The sequence below is a fragment of the Chiloscyllium plagiosum genome, unplaced genomic scaffold (genome assembly GCF_037043375.1).
Source record: "Chiloscyllium plagiosum isolate Xiang-an unplaced genomic scaffold, Cpla_swu_hap1 HiC_scaffold_27, whole genome shotgun sequence".
In the NCBI taxonomy this organism is placed as follows: domain Eukaryota; kingdom Metazoa; phylum Chordata; class Chondrichthyes; order Orectolobiformes; family Hemiscylliidae; genus Chiloscyllium; species Chiloscyllium plagiosum.
Genome location: NW_028270165.1, coordinates 82618924 through 82634737, shown reverse-complemented (window position 1 = coordinate 82634737; position 15814 = coordinate 82618924). Strand labels below are relative to the sequence as shown.

Genomic DNA, 15814 nt, shown 5'->3' with positions numbered 1-15814 from the left:
TCTCTATAGGGCCCTGGCTGTGCGCATGCGTGCGGTGAGGCAAAGTTACTGAGTGCGGGAGAGAAATGGCGCCGGCGGCTGAAGGAACAGGAACAGAACCCGCTGGAAAAGCTGAGCAGGTCCGGCAGCGCCTGTCCAGAGAAATCGAGGAGGCGTTTCGGGTCCGGTGATCCTTCTTCAGAACAGGACCAGGTTTCAGAAACATCCCGGGGAGAGGAGACAGTGAGACAGGGTAGGATTGGGAACCGCGGGAGGAGGGAGACTGGGGAGTTTATAAACTCCGAGGGGGAGGCCTGAGGCCGTGAAGAAAACCTCCCCAGGCCCACTTCACCACCGAAGGAGCTCTCGTGTTGCCCGGGTAACAGGACGCCATCTTTGTAAGGATAAGGCGCATGTTGACTTGGGGCGGGGAGCGCGGGCGGCCATCTTGGTGAGGGCACCATCAGCTGTCATTTCCGGGAGAGAAGTGACAGTTGGTGTCATTCAACTAGAATTTCCTCATTTCACTCTGAGAGACCTGGCCCTGAGCTTGGTTTGTGTGGCCTTAAAACAGGAAAAGGGAGTGGGGGAGGGAGAGAGAGATCTAGAATGACACGAAGGCGGACTGTGAATTTGAGGTGAATGAATCTGATCATTTGTGGAGCTGGAACAGAAACTGGGTACTTCCAAGACCGCAGTGACCAGGAGAGCATTGATGTGTTGATGTTATTTTCGGTTTGTAGACAGGAGAAAAGAGAACGCCAGGAGTGGAGGGAAGACATGATGAAGATGGATTTGAAATTCAATGCAGGAGGAGGGATAACTTGAGCCAGCACCCAGCCCATATCCCTCCGAACCATTCCTGTTCACATACCCATCCAGATGCCTTTTAAATGTTGCAATTGCACTCGCCTCCTCCACTTCCTCCAGCAGCTCATTCCATACACTTACCACTCTCTGCATGAAAAAATTGCCGCTTACATCTCCTTTAAATCTTTCCCCTCTCACCCTAAACCTATGTTCTAGAGTTATCAACTACCCCAATCCAGCAAGAAGACATTGTCTATTTATTCTATCCCTGCATCTCATCATTTTATAAACCTTTATAAGGTCACCCCTCAGCGTCCGACTCTCCACGGAAAACCGCCAGCATGTTTAACTTCTCCCTATAGCTCAAATCTCTCAACCCTGGCATCATCTTTGTAAATCTTTTCTGAATCCTTTCAAGGTTCATACATCCTTCTGATAGGAAGGAGACCAGAATTGCATACAATATTCCAAAAGTGACCTAACCAATGTCCTGTACAGCTGCAACATGACCTCCCAACTCCTGTACTCAATACTCTGACCGATGAACGAAAGCATACCAAACACCTTCTTCACTATCCTATCTATCTATGACTCTACTTTCAAGGAGCGATGAACCTGCACTCCAAGGTCACTTTGTTCAGTAACACTCCATAGGACCTTACCATTAAACAGTTCTGCTAAGATCAGCCCAAGATTTTCCAATTGCATGACCTCAGACCATAGTTTGGGGTGTGGGTTACCAGCACCGGGATTTGTAAACTTTTAATCCCATCAGTTTCCCCAACACCACTTCCCCACAACTTCTCATTTCCTTCAGTTCTGCTCTCATTGGACCATGTGTTCCCCAACATGGGATGTTACCTGTGTTTTGATAGAAGCAACATATGTGGTTAATTGGTCTGCCATCTCTTTGTTCCACCTGAGAACTTTGCCTGTTCTCATTGTTATTGTTTTCTCTAATTTTATTTTCCTCTTCACATACCCCATTTTCCCCTTTTGACCAATCCTTTTGTTGAAACCTGAACTGCTCCCAGTCTTCAGATCTGCTACTTTATTTTGAGCCAATTTGTATGCCACTCCTTTGGATCTAGTCCTATCCATCATGTCCCTTGTTAGCCGTGGCTGTGTCACCTTCTGTGTTTTATTTTTTCAGACAGGAATGGACAACTGTTGCAGTTCCTCCAGGTGCTCTTTCAATGTTTGTCATTTCTTTCAAAAATGTTCCTTCATTTGTTGTGGCCTGTTTGTGCCGCTGCCATTGTAATTTCCTTGCTTTAGATTTAAGTCCCCAGTCTCAGAATCACTCTGTTCCTCTCCATTTTAATGGAAAGTTCTCTCACTCAGTTCTTCACTCTTCCGCAAGAGGCCTCTTACAGCTACATTGCCAATTATTCCCTTCGTATGAAGAAATTAATATTTTGGAATTAAATTGCCATTGTTCAGCAGAACCATAGCCACTTTTGGAAGGTTGTGTGCAGTTCTGGTCTCACTCCTATCAGAAGGATGTTGTGAAACTTGAAAGGGTTCAGAAAAGATTTACAAGGATGTTGCCAGGGTTGGAGGGTTTGAGTGATAGGGAGAGGCCAAACAGACTGGGGCTGTTTCCCCTTGCGCGCTTGTGGTGTAAAATTATGTCCCAATACATGTGTGAATCATAATGTAACACATGTATTGGGCCAAGCAGTGGAATGTGGTGAAACGGTTAAAAATTATGTCCCAATACATGTGTGAATCTAACCGGAATGGAGGTGTTGCTTAGTCCCGTGTGAATCTTATTACACACCTCCCCGTGTGAATCTTCTTATCTGTATGTAACCAGAATGGAATGTGTTTTTTAGCCTTGCTCTGCTGTTCACATGAATGTTTATATCTGGAAAAGAGTATATCAGCTGGAAAAGTCTCCAGTTCGGTGAGTCTGCTCCGGGGTTACGTTTAACCGCCGAGCGTGGGTTGTTGGCAACCGCTCTACGAGAACTGACGGCTCCCAGTTCCGGTAACATGTAGAGTGAGTATAAGCCAGACCCGTTGTAAGTATGAGACCTGGTTGTGGCGACGCTGCGGGGAATAAAATGCTCATATTCTAGCAGACTCGCCTCTTGGTCGTTTGTTCTGTGTCAGACTACTCTCCTACGAACCTGACCTTGAGAATTTTTTAAAACATTTTGGCGCAGCGAGCAGGGTCAATCGCAATTGAGGAGAGATTTTGATACAGAACAATGTTTTGGAAAAAGACTAAGAAACCAGAAGAACAAACTGTGGAGGTCCCGACCGTCCCGGGATGGCATGGATGTGGGCATGTACGTGGCAGTTTGTTTGAGAAATGGTGGGGGGCGACCGGAGGAACCCCAGGGTCGCTGCTGTCCACCCTTGAGAGGATCCCAGTCCTGCCGAAGAACCCCTTGCCTGGGGTACAGCGGAGGATGTGGGCATGTCCAAAAAGCTGAAGCGGAGTTAACAGAATTGAATGGGATTGAACTGAACTGAACTGAGTGGAACTGAAGTGAATCAAATTGAACGGAACAAAATGGAACTGAGCTAAATTGAATTGAAATGGACGGAACTGAATTGAACACAATTGAATTGAACTGAACAGACCTGAACTGAGCTGAATTGAACTACACTGAATTGACTGAACTGAAATTAACTGAAACGAATTGAACTGAATTAAGCATAATGTAACACATGTATTGGGCCAAGCAGTGGAATGTGGTGTAAAATTATGTCCCAATACATGTGTGAATCATAATGTAACACATGTATTGGGCCAAGCAGTGGAATGTGGTGTAAAATTATGTCCCAATACATGTGTGAATCATAATGTAACACATGTATTGGGCCAAGCAGTGGAATGTGGTGAAACGGTTAAAAATTATGTCCCAATACATGTGTGAATCTAACCAGAATGGAGGTGTTGCTTAGTCCCGTGTGAATCTTATTACACACCTCCCCGTGTGAATCTTCTTATCTGTATGTAACCAGAATGGAATGTGTTTTTTAGCCTTGCTCTGCTGTTCACATGAATGTTTATATCTGGAAAAGAGTATATCAGCTGGAAAAGTCTCCAGTTCGGTGAGTCTGCTCCGGGGTTACGTTTAACCGCCGAGCGTGGGTTGTTGGCAACCGCTCTACGAGAACTGACGGCTCCCTGTTCCGGTAACATGTAGAGTGAGTATAAGCCAGACCCGTTGTAAGTATGAGACCTGGTTGTGGCGACGCTGCGGGGAATAAAATGCTCATATTCTAGCAGACTCGCCTCTTGGTCGTTTGTTCTGTGTCAGACTACTCTCCTACGAACCTGACCTTGAGAATTTTTTAAAACAGCGCTGGAGGCTGAAGTTGATAAAATCATGAGAGGCATGGATGGGGTAAATAGTCAAGGTCTTTTCCTTGAGATGGGATACTCCAGAATGTAAGGGTAATAGGTTCAGGGTGGGCAGGTGGGGTGGGGAAGGGAAGGTTTAAAAGGGACGTAAGGGGCAACGTTTTCATTCAGAGGGCGGTGTGTGTAAGGAATGAGCTACCAGAGTAAATGGTGGAGGCTGGTGCATTCACAACATTTAAAAGGTATCCGGATGGGTATATGAATAGGAAGGGGTTAAAGGAAAATGGGCCAAGTGCTGGCAAACGGGCCTAGATTATTTCTGGATACCTGATCGGCATGTTAACTTTCTCTCTGGTGTCGGTGTCAATACCTTGATGTCTCCTTTTCTCCCCCTTCCTGGGGATGTTAACCATTTCGTGTCTCATTGTTCGTCAAGAAGCTGCATTGCAGGTTCACCCTGAATTGACACAGTATTTGTTTCCCAAAATCGGACCTGTTCAGTCTCAGCAGTATTCCAATATTGGAAAAGATATCAACTTTCAGGTGGAGTTATCCAAAGTTCAGAGAGATGTCAGACTTGACATTTTTGCTTTTCTGCCCCTGTAAGATCCTGAATCAGCACCTTCAGGAGAATTAGCGCAGAGTGAGAACAGAGGGGGAGAGAAGAGAGAGAGTGGGATGATGCTTTCAATTTTGTGGAGTAACAAAAGAAAAAAACGTTTTGCAGAAAGTAGAGTTGCTTGTTCTGAATTTCTACCCTGCACTGACAGTGATGAGTTTTGTAATCTCTTTTTACAGATTATTTGAAGATCTGAATTTGGAAGTTTCAAAATCAACAGATGAAGGGCTTATGCTTGAAACATCGACTCTCCTGCTCCTCGGATGCTGCCTGACCTGCTGCGCTTTTCCAGCGCCGCACTTTTCGACACGGAGTGTCCAGTGTCTGCAGTCCTCACTTTGATGTCAATGTCGGACAGTCACTCAATCCATTGGGAACGCAACAATTTTCGACTGTGATTCTGTGAGAAGGAGCAAAGCTTTTTGGTTCCTGTTTCTGTATGTTTTCAGAATCAGTGGGACTGGATGAGAGACCGTACTGTTGCAGTGCACTGAGTGTGGAGCCAGAAATAGTTATACAGCCTGGAAAGAGGGATTCAGGGCAGGGAGGGGCTCTACACATTTTTGTGCGTAGTTTTGGCCATGGAAAAACCTGAGGGATCCCGCCCCGTAGAGAAACCATGTAAGTGTGGTGACTGTGGGAAAAGTTTCCATTTCCCATCTGCCCTGGAGACTCATCGGCGCACTCACACCGGGGAGAGGCCGTTCCCCTGCACAGAGTGCGGTAAGGCCTTCAGCAATTCCTCTGACCTCCTGAAGCACCAACGAGTCCACACGGGGGAGAGACCCTTCAGCTGTCCCGAATGCAGGAAGGGCTTTACCCAGGCCTCCAGTCTGCTGACCCACCGGCAGGTCCACACCGGGGAGAGGCCGTTCCTTTGCACCGAGTGCAGGAAGGCCTTCAGCAATTCCTCAGCCCTGCTGAGGCATCAGCGGGGCCACACTGGGGAGAGGCCCTTCAGCTGCCCTGAGTGTGGGAAGTTATTTAGCAATTCCTCCGCCCTGCTGAGGCACCAGCGGGTCCACACGGGGGAGAGGCCCTACAGCTGCCCCGAGTGCGGGAAGGCCTTCAGTAATTCCTCCGACAGACTGAAGCACCAGCGGGTCCACACTGGAGAGAAGCCCTTCAGCTGCCCCAAATGCGGGAAGGGCTTTACCCATGCCTCCACCTTGCTGGCCCACCAGCGGGTCCACACTGGGGAGTGGCCATTCACCTGCTCTCAGTGTGGGAAGGGATTCACCCGCTCTTCCCACCTGCAGAGGCACCAGCGAGTTCACATGCCATGGCAGGGGGATTGAAGGAGCAATGACAGAGTCCCATTATCGACTGGACCCCTGGGTTTGAATCCCGTCGTGGCAGATGGCGGAATTGGAATTCGGTCAGAAGTCTGGAGTTCGGAATCTAACGATGAAACCATTTTTGGGGGCGGGGGCGTGAGATCCCCCATCTGAATCACTCATGCCCTTTTTAGGAAAGGAAACTGCCTTTGAAGGAAAGGATTCACTCAGTTGTCCCAGCTGCATCCTTTACCCGGGTGGCCTACATGTGACTCCAGACCTAGAGCAGTGTGGTTGACTCCCCCACCTGCAGAAATGAACAGGGAGAAACTCACTTGGATACAGGGTCTGGGTTGAAATTGCTGAGTGAGGCAATACTTCCTACGGGTTAAGGCTGTACCAAGGATCCAATTACAAAGGGACAACTTGGTGCTGACTAATAGTAAAGAAAGTGGGGGGTGGGGAGACTGTGTACTCTTTGACCATGAACTGTTTTTTAAAAAAAAGCTACTTTTTCTACACCTTTTTGCTGGGGGAATCTGAAGCTGTAGTAAAGTTGGGTCTTGATAAAGGTTACCTGAACTTACTGCTGGGCTCAGACTCTCATTGAAAGCTTTGAGGTCCAAGAGGTTTTTTGTTTTAAAGCTGCTCATTTCTTCCAGCCTCCTGCACTAAGTTTCTAATGTCGTGTATCAGATGGAGCAGTGAATGAGTAGCTAGTATCATTAGAAATTGTAAATTTTTAAGGAGTACAGGTACTGCATCGTTTCATCAGCATTGTAAAGTTTACTGGCAGCACCGGGAGGGGTGGGCTGCCTTCACGAGAAATGATGTGGAGGAGCCAGAGATGGACTGGGTTGGATCAAGTTAAAAAATCACACATCAGGTTATAGTGGTTTATTTGGAACCACTAGCTTTCGGAGCGTTGCTCCTTCATTAGGAAGCTGTGGAGCAGGATCATAAGACAGAATTTATAGCAAAAGATCACAGTATAGTGCAACTGATCGGATATATTGAACAAACCTAGATTGTTGTGAAGTCTTTTGTCTTTTAGAATAGATTGCAAGTTTTAGTTCATTAATGTGTAAATCCCAGAAAGTCTTTGAAGTCAGATTCTCGAGATGACTTAAGGTTTTATATAAATAGGTTTCATCTCAGTTCAGACAATAATGAAATGTGTGAGGTTTGAGTCTGTATCCCAATCTTGAATCAGACTGGTTCTATTTCCAAAGTAGGAATTTACAAATATTTCATGTATCAACTGCCTGCAGATTGTGTGCTTTTTGATCAAAATTGAATATATCTGCAAATGCAAATTCACCCCATAGACCTGTGCATGCATGAGAGAGTGTGTGTGCATGAGAGTGCGTGTGTCTGTTTGCGTGTGTGCATGCTTGAAGCGTGAGTGTGATGGAGGAGAAGCCTGTGAGAGGGTGAGAGTGTCTCAGAGAGAGCATGTGTATGAGAGAGGTATGAATAAAAGCGAGGGGTTTCATTTTGCTAAAACAAGGAAGGGCAGGATTTGTATAGTTAATGATAGGGCCCTGGGTTGCGTTGTAGAACAGAGACATGGTGGGTTTCAGGTACATTGTTCTATGAAAGTTGCATCATTGGTAGACAGGGTGGTTAAGAGGCGTTCAGTACACTTGCCTTCATTGTTCACAGCGTTGTGTATAGGAGTTGGGACATCATGTTGGTAAGACCACTTTCAGAGTACTGAGTACAGTTTTTTTTGCCCTGTTATAGCATGTCGGAGAAATTTGCCCAATAAGTTAGAGATCACAAAGTGAAATTGACAAACACTTTATTACAAGCAATGTCACTGGAAGAGAAACTGACTAGACTGACACAGAATTGACAGTCTGTACAGGTAGATCAGAATTTCTCTTCTAAGAGCTGAGGATGAGACCAGTTTTTATAATAATGCTGTACGATAAGGCTGATTAAGAAATGGGGAATATACAATGTATCTGGAAATGGAGTAATCTAGTTACAAGGATGCTAATTGGAAACAGTTATCGGATGAATGTCCTGTTCCTTCACACAGTGTAACATCCTGACTATCGATGGTTCCATTCCTCTTCACAGGTAGGTGTTAACTTCTCCTCTGAAGTGGTGAGGTGCTTCCATTTCTTGTTCTGGAAGCAAGTCCTTGCTGGTGCCTCTCTGTCTGACCTGCTCTATGTGTGGCTTTGGTATTGTTGGGTTGTGAAACTGTCCTTGGGGCTTTGAGATACCTGCGGTGCTCTGTCATTGTAGTGAGGTTGAAGTGCATTCCTTTGTCCGTGTGTGCTGTCTGGTTTGGCTTGCGAGCCTGCATGGGCATTCTGGGTGTTTTAGGTACAGTTTGGCCAATTTTGCTTTTGTGGGCCTATTGTGGGTTGGCAGAGTGGCAGATCTTTTTCCACAATTTCCCCCCTTTTCTTTTTGTTTTGCTCAGGGGAGGGACGAGAAGGGGCAATGTAGCCGGAGCCAGGGGGATTGTCGGGTGGGGGTCTCTGTATCAGACAGATAGCTCTCTTTGTCCGAGTCTGGTCCAGGAGAGGCTATTTTAGGGACAGGGATGTTCTCCCAGTGGATCTGTGCTAGCTGAGTGGTGAGGGGGCCAGAGGGTAACAGAATTGTACATAGGTGTGAACAGCACAGTCGGATAGCCATGGCTAGCACTCTAAACCTGGCAATGATAGTGATGAGGGCTATCAGTCCCTGCAGTCAGGCTCTGCGCGTGCCCTCTTTCACAGCGAGTAGGTAGTCCAGGGCTATCGTGTTCTGCAGAGTCACAGTACAGATGGCAACAGCCTCCACATTCAGCTGGGCGAATACGTCTGCTGTGGAGTTTGCCACCTCCTGTACTGTGACAGCGAGTTTGTGGGCTTCTACCTGTAACTGTAAAGTTGCAGAGTGGGGTGACATCAGGTAGAGAGCTGCTTCAATGGCAGCGAGGGCTCGTCTGCTGCCTGGCATGGGCTTTGGGAAGGGAGGGGACTGGGAGTGATAAATTAATGGTACCGCATACCCAACATTGTAGCTCCCTGTCCAGGACAGCAGTAGGCTTTGTGGCCACAGATAAAATAGGTGCCATTGTCGGTCTGGAGATGGAGTGTCTGGGTCCCTGTCCAGCTGGTGAGGAAGGTGGTATTCTGGGTGATCTTGTTGAGGACCTGTCGGTTTAAAATGCTGCCTTCTGCAGTGGATCGGCGTGCTGCGGGAGTTAGGAGCAGGGAGTCAGTGCACCGGCTCCAGCCAGCCTCCCATCCAGATGGCTGTGTGTGTTTCAAACAGATGGAACCTGCAGGTGGCACGTGTGTGTTAGTGTCAGCAATGGTCAGGGCTAAGGGCTCATGGGAGAGGTTGTAGGCCGGGTAAAAGCACCCTTTATATTTTTCCACGTGGTAACCTGCAGACCTCCAGCGGGCTGGACTGTTACCCCCATATTTGGTCATTGATGGTGGTATTTTGAGTGTGGTAACTTCAGGGGACCTGTCTGGCTCCAGGCACCATTCCGCCATGTCAGAGATATTTAAGGGGATTGAGGCTAAGGAAATACCCCCCGTGAGAGTGGACAGGGACCTAGTGCAGACCCAGCAGCGGGTTTGATTAAATCGCATACCCATGGGCCATTTTGAGGAAGGTGTTGGCCTGCAAATCACAGTGGATTATGAAATGTGCTGCCCCTTGGCCCTGTTTACCAGCAAGCCACAGTGTGATGGTCAGACAGATCAGATGGTGATGGCTGCCGCGAGCAGCTGGATTCATCCTCTGTGGTCGGAGTGGTGCCTTCCTCTGTGTGGTCCCTGTTCAGAGGTTGTGGAGCACTCTTGCAGCGGGTGGTATGTGTCCATTCGGGCCATCCTTCCGGTTTCACAGCAGTCCGGATTGTCATCAGGATCAGGTACAGACCTTTCCACCGAGGGGAGAGAGAATCTTTTTCTAGTGATTTGATCATGACATAGTCCCCAGGTCAGAACAGATGAATGGGCAATGATTGGGGTGTGGGCAATGCAGCCCTGACCTGGTTGTGTGAGCACTAATGCTCCTGCTAAGGGCCTGGACATACTCTAGTGGGGCCTCTTGTGTCAGAAGCAGGGCTGTGTCTGTGGTGAGTGTCAGGGGTCTGGTGGCAGTGGGCATAGGCTGCCCCATAAGTACTTGAAAAGGGGTGAGCACAGCTGTTCAGTTTGGCTGCGTATGTGTAGCATAGAGGGCAAGTGGCAAGGTGTCTGACCAGGTCAGTCCTGTTTTCTGGGTGGTTTTAGTTAGTGTGGTCTTCAGGATGCCATTCATCTGCTCGACTATGCCTGACAACGGGTTGGTTGGGGATGGGGTGTCGCTGTGGTATCCCTTGTGCCTCGCTAATGCCGGTCACGAGCTAAGCCGTGAGTGAGTCCCCCTCTCCGTCGTTATGCTACTGGGAACTCCAAATCTGGGGATGACATCCTTTAGGAGGCATTTTACTACCATACATGCATCATCCTTTCTTGTGGGAAATGCTTCCACCCATTTGGAGAACATGTCGTTGATGACCAGGATGTACTTGTAACCCTGTTTTTGGGGCATGTGTGTGAAGTCAATCTGTAAGAGGCTGAAAGGCCCCTCAGGAACTGGCAGGTACTTGACAACTGGCTTCCCTGCATTGTTCTGCAGGCAGATGAGGCACTGTGACAGCAGGACTTGGGCAGCGGCAGTGAATCCTGGTGCATACCAGGACTGCGTTACAGTGTGTATCATGCCCCTCTTGCCTGTATGGCCAATGCTGTGGGCTGCTAGGGCCAGTGTGTGTAGGTGGGCACTTGGGCAAATGATGTGGCCATCAGGGTGTATTAGCAGGTTGAGGGAAGGAGATTGTGTGGCCCCAGTGCAGGCCCAACTGTCCTTTTCCTGCTGTGGAGCAGTTTCTTGGGTAGCTTGCACAGCCTCCATGGGGTCAGGGAATATGGGAGCCTGCAGGATGTAGATGGTGGGGTGCAGTGCAACTTCCGGGCTGCTGTGTCAGCTGAGGCATTCCCGAGGGTGACCGGGTCAGTGGCTGAGGTATGGGCACGGGATTTGATAATTGCTAGGGCTGAGGGTAACAGGGCTGCTTCCAGGAGATTAGAAATCAGCGTAGCGTGTTGTAGTGGCCTCCCTGCTGACGTGATGAAGCCTCTCTGTTTCCAGAATGTGCCAAAATCGTGGATGACTCCGAAGGCATATCTGGAGTCAGGATAAATGTTTGCTGTGTGTCCTTTAGCAATGACACAAGCCCTAGTGAGTGCAAACAGCTCTGCAGCTTGTGCAGATGTGCCATTTGGCAGTGCAGCTGACTCTAGAACTATGAAAGGAGTGCAGAGGGCACATCCTGCCAGTGTGCGGTGGTCTGAGGGCCTGAAGGATGAGCCATGTGTAGAATATGAGGTCAGAGTTGTCTAGAGGTGTTTCAGAGAGGTCAGGGCATGGGGCAACGACCTGCTGGACAAGGTCTAAACAGTTGTGTTCATCCGTAATAGTGGTCAGAGTGAGTGGAAGCAGGGTGGTGGGGTTTAGGGCAGGGGCACATTGTAGGGACATGATGGCTTTGGATAGTAAAGCAACCTCATAGCCAATTCTCTGGGTGGCAGTGAAATGTTGCTGCTGGAAATGGAGTAATCTAGTTACAATGATGCTAATCGGAAAACAGTTATCAGAGGAATGTCCTAATTCTCTACACAAAGCAACATTCTGACAGTATCGATGGATCAGGAGCTTCCATTCCTCTTCGCAGGTAGGTGCTAATGTCTCCTCTGAAGCGGTGAGGTGCTTCCATTGTCCTGTCCTGGGAGCAATGCTCTTGCTGGTGCCTCTCTGTCTGACCTGTCCTTTGTGTGGTTTTGGTATTGCTGGGTTGTGAAACTGCCCTCAGGGCTTTGGGATAGCTGAGGTACTCTGTCATTGTTAGTCGGTGCTTGAAGTGTACAGGTATTCCCTTGTCTGCAAGTGCTGTCTAGTTTCACTTGTCAGCCTGCTTGGTCCCTGCTAAGATATTCTGGGTGTTTTGGTACAGTTTGGCCAATTTTGCTTTTGTGGGCCTATTGTGGGTTGCCAGCGTGGCCAATCTTTTCCCACATACAATTACCAGGAATACTTGGAATCCTGAGAAGAATTCAAGTGAATCCTAGAGAGATGTTGCATCCCTTGGACTATTCCCAGAAAGTGAATAAACTATCAAGACTCCAATTAATTGGTAATTTTTATTTGTTTAAAAATGTGAAAACTTAATGAAGAGTTCTTCCAGTTAATCATTGGGTATTCAAATGTCTCTTCAGAATTAAAGATCATAACAAAACTGGGTGTCATTGTGGGATGTTGAATCTGTAGTATGTGCTTGGTAAAGTTTGGATGAACAATATTTCAAAGTGAATTTTATCATGTTAAGTACTGAGACTTTCTGGAGAGGAAAGATTTGCCCTTGTGTGTTTTGCAACACTTAATCAAGGTCAGTTCAATAGAATATGCAGACAACTTGATGCTAGAGTTGGGAGCTGTGGCAAAATAACAGAAATAATGCAGGCAGTAGCACGGCAATTAGGGTTAGAAAGTTAGCTAAAAAAATTATAAAAACAGGTTGGAAAGTTTTGTCAGCTTTTCTTAAAAAAAAGTTAACAAAATGAGTCTGGGGATTCAGTAACGGAGGATAAAGAGATGGCACATGAATTGAAAAGAGTTTGAATCTGACTTCACTAGAGAGGATACAAGTAACACCCTGGAACTAGTTGTAAATCAGGAATTGAAAGGGAGGGAGGAACTGAAGAAAATTACAATCACCAAGGAATTAGTACTGAGTAAACTGTTGGAACTACGAGCTGATAAGTCCCGGGTATTTGAAGGAATTCATCCTAGACTCTGAAAGAGAAATTAGCGAGTGAAATAAGACCATAAGACATAGGAGTGGAAGGAAGGCCATTCGGCCCATCGAGTCCACTCCGCCATTCAATCATGGCTGATGGGCATTTCAACTCTACTTACCCGCATTCTCCCCGTAATAGTTAATGTATTGGTTTTAATTTTCCAAACCTCATTAGTTTCAGGGATGGTTTCTTTAGACTGGAAAAATCCTTTCTTCAAAAAGGGAGACAGAGAACAGGAAACTGCAGACCATTTAACTTAACATATGTAATGGGGAAAATGTTCAAAGCTATTATCAAAGATATTATGACAGGGCACTTGTATAAGTTCGAGGTAATCAGGCAGCGTGAATGTGTTTTTGTCAATGGGAAATAATGTTGTAATAATTTTTTGAAGAACGGCCTCTCCGCACTGCGACTGAGCTGATGAATCACCAGTGCCCACAGGGAATGGAACCCCTTCCCTCAGTCCCCACATTTCCACAACTTCTCCGCAGTTCTGGTGACTTTTTGGCTGTGTGTTTCTGATGAACAATTGAAAGTGTGATCACACTCAGGAAACGTGTACAGTCACTCCCTCCTGCGAATAGTGTAATGTTTCTTCAGTCTGTGTAACTGGTTAAAGCGCTGCCCACAGTCAGCTCACGGGGAGACTCTCTCAACAAGGGGAAAAGACATACAAAGGTGAAGCAGCGAGACAAAATGCAAACGCAATAAAATGTCGAACCACGGGGATAAAATATTGTGAACCAACCCTTTTTTTTCTATTGGCATTTGGACACTTAAAATCTGCCAGTAACACCAGCATCCCGATAGAGCATACAGCGCATGTTTACCGGTGTCAGCAACGCCATGCGCATGCTCGTCGGGTGTCAACAAAACACTGGGCATGCTCATCGCAGTCCACACAATAAAGAGGCGCGATCTTCTTTTGATTGACCAATAGGAGGACCGGAAGGAGTCTAGTCCTCCTGCCAATCAGAGCCACCCCATTGTCTGAATGCGGAAGTTGGGCCATGAGTTTCTGAAGCTGCTCGTGTATCTCTGAATGAAGATTGAGCTTCACCCCAGACTGCAATCTCCTTCCTCTGTCCAACATCTGTAAGTACGGCACTCTCTTTTCTCACCACCTTTTCCATTTTTTTTTCATTCAGGGCTTCAGTTGTTGACTTGCAGCAACTGAAAGGAAAGGGAGTGAATCGGGGTGGGGACAGACTCTGGAAACGTTGCTCCACGTCTGTGTCGCAATTGGCAAAATAGACAGACAGGAGGCTGGAAAAACAGAACAAGCCAGGTAGCATCAGGAGGTGGAGAAGTCGACGTTTCAGGTGTAACCCTTCTTCAGGATTGGGGATGGGTGCAGATAAAGGGTGTCCTGGGAGCAGGGTGGTGAAGTGGGGACAGGTGAAGGGTCTGACCTGGTTGGTGAATGGGAGGAATAAATCTGGTTAGTGACAGGGAGGAGTGGAAATGAGGGGGAGCGGCTGAGGGGGATGGGAAGTGAGGTTATTTGAGACTGGAGAACTCAATGTTGAGTCCTCTGGGCTATAGGCTGCCCAGGCGGAAGATGAGGTGTTGTTCCTCCAATTTGCTGTTTGCTTCATTGTGGCAATGGATAAGGCCTAAGATAGTCTTTTCAGAAAGGGAGTGTGAAGGGGAATTAAAGTGGGTATTGACTGGGAGGTCCAGTCAACCTCTGTGGACCTGCCTGCGATGCTCAGCAAACCATTCCCAAGTTTATGCTCAGTCTCCCCAATGTAGAGAAGACTACAATTGGAAAACATGTGAGAAAGAGTACAACAATGTGAAGTATCTGCAGATACTGGTGATTAGAGTCAGTAAGTGTGGCGCTGAAAAAGCACAGCGGGTCAGACCGCATCTGAGGGGCAGGACAGTCGATGTTTCGGGCACAAGGGAATAGGGAATGATACGTGGATATCAGTGTCTTTCTACACCAGTCACTGCCAGTTGTTGGACAGGTGCAGCAAGCAATCAGCAAAGCAAGTGGTATATTAACAAGAGGAATTGTGTTCAGAATTGCGGATGTCTTCCTGCAGTTAGGGGTCATTGAATATATTCAAAGCTGAGTTCATCTGAGTTTCGAGCAACAGTGAAGTGGATGTTTATGGGGGAAAGCAAGAAAATGTTTTTAAGACAAGTTTTAAAACAGTTACAGAGTCATACAGCACAGAAACAGACCATTCAGTCCAACTAGTCCACGCTGAATATATTCACAAACTAATCTAGTCCCACTCTGCCAGTGTTTGGCCCATATCCCTCCGAACCTTTCCTATTCATGTAATTAACCAAATGTCTTTTGAAAGTAACATCACTTCCTCTGGACATTCATTCCACACATGAACCACTGTATTTAAAAAAAAAGCTGCTTCAAGTCTTTTCAAAACCAGTCTCCTCTCTCCTTTCAAATTTGCTGCCTAATCCTGAAACCCCCACTTGAGGGAAATGACACCTGCCATTCACCTCATGTGTACTTCTCATGATTTTATAAACCTCTATAAGGTTACTTCTCAACCTCCTGTGCTCCAGTGAAGGAAGTCCCAGCCTATCCACCGAGATGTAGGAAGATTCATATCCAGTTATGGTCTGTTCAATGCTGGTTCAGGCTCCAAAGACCAAATGGCCAATTCCTGCTCCCAATTCTCACGCTCTGTGTCCAAATTTAAAAATCATAAACACAGGGTTATGGTCCAACAGGTTTATTTGGAAGCACTAGCTTTCAGACTGCAGCTCCTTCATTGGGTGGTTGTGAAGAATAAGATTGTAAGACACTGAATTTATAGCAAAAGTTTACAGTGGGATGTAACTGAAATTATATATTGAAAAAGACCTGGGTTATTGTTAAGTCTCTCCTCTTTTAGAATAACCATGTTGGTTTTAGTTCTTTCATATGTAAATAGCAAAACCTTTTTTAAAAGTTACATTCCCA

General features: G+C 46.9%; 1 pseudogene across 1 annotated transcript; it reads left to right on the top strand.

Moving 5' to 3' along the window:
* On the top strand, window positions 1-6593 carry LOC148144726 (uncharacterized; annotated as a pseudogene). Its single transcript, XR_015751589.1, has 2 exons — window positions 1-232; window positions 4910-6593. The product of XR_015751589.1 is annotated as an uncharacterized LOC148144726 (transcript).
* Window positions 6594-15814: the final 9221 nt, after the last annotated feature.